At 44.5% G+C, this 1,435-nt stretch overlaps 1 protein-coding gene across 2 annotated transcripts in view; it reads left to right on the forward strand.

Moving 5' to 3' along the window:
* Positions 1–1,435, forward strand: part of mapk8ip1b (mitogen-activated protein kinase 8 interacting protein 1b) — a 65,459-nt gene that overhangs the window by 49,430 nt on the left and 14,594 nt on the right. The gene's annotated exons all lie outside the window — the stretch shown is intronic.

A 1,435-nucleotide genomic window follows, 5' to 3' on the forward strand; every position in this document is an offset into this window, starting at 1 on the left:
AGTTTTGGGCAAGTTACTTTTAAAAACTAATTAGTGACAGTTACTAGTTACTTCTTCCAAAAAGTAACTAGATTAGATACCCAAGTTACGAATTATAAAAATAACTAGTTACTTCAGAAAGTAACTAAGGCGTTACTTTCGAGTACATTTTTAAATGTCCTCCACCCCTCTTTAACGGAACATAAAAAATGTGTGCAGGTTCCATTATTTATGATAAGTCTGAATATTATAAGGAAATGGACACTTATACAATCCATTATTAACAGAAACTGTACACAAATCTAAACTCTTTTATTGTTGCAGTGGGACAAAGTGAGACTAGCCTCCAATCAGATAACATGTATGTTGATATTATGTCTAGTGGATCAATACAAATAACAACATAGATGTTTTGGAACTTTTGATATTTATTGCCCCTCAACAGGCCACAATTGGGCAAAATAAATATTGCTTGTTGAGCACTATAGCAAAAATAAATAAATATATACACTCCTTTTAGAACAAACAATGTGGCCGGATGTTTATACTTTTACACTTGTGTGTGGGGGGGTGGGTGATAGAGCAAGGGAGAAGTGAAAGAGTGAAAGCAATTAGCTTTGGAGCGAGTAACCACTCTAGAGTCATAGTGCCTGTTTTCTGACCACTGTGGGAAATCTTAAGCAGGAAACGTTACACCCCCCCCCCCCTTTTGAGGGACTCCTAAATCCAGCTAACTCACCCTCAGAGCTGGAGGATGATGGGGGCATTGTCGTCAATTTCACTGGTGGAAATTGCTGAGGTAGTCAAAAAACTCCACGGGGGCAACACCCCAGGGATTGATTAGATCCGTCCAGAAATGCTGAAAGCTCTGGGTGTGGAGGGACTGTCTTTGCTGACACAACTCTTTAACATTGCGTAGAGGTCTGGGACAGTGCTTAGGGGGTGGCAGACCACGGTGGTGGTTCCCCACTTCTAAAAAGGGGACCAAATGGTGTGTGCCAATTACAGGGGTATCAAACTTCTCAGCCTCCCTGTTAAATTATACTCCAAGGTGCTGAAAAGGAGGGTTTGGCCGATAGTGGAACCTCGGTTGGAAGAGGAACTATGCGGCTTCCGTCGTGGTCGTGGAACACCGGATCAGATCTTCACTTTTGAAAGGATCCTGGAGGGAGCCTGGGAGTATGCCCAACCGGTCTACGTGTGTTTTGTGAATTTTGAGAAGGCGAATGACTGGGTCCCCCGGGATACACTGTGGGAGGTGCTGTGGGAGTATGGGGTCCCTTCTCAGGGCCATCCAATCTCTGTATGACCAAAGCGAGCGCTGTGTCCGGGTTCTCGGCAGTAAGTTGGACTCGTTCCAGGTGAGGGTTGGACTCCGCCCGTCACCAATCCTGTTTGTAATATTTATGGAGAGGATAACAAGGCGTAGTCGGGGTGGGGAGGGGTTGCAGTTTGG

Source organism: Etheostoma cragini, chromosome 1 (assembly GCF_013103735.1).
Source record: "Etheostoma cragini isolate CJK2018 chromosome 1, CSU_Ecrag_1.0, whole genome shotgun sequence".
NCBI lineage: Eukaryota > Metazoa > Chordata > Actinopteri > Perciformes > Percidae > Etheostoma > Etheostoma cragini.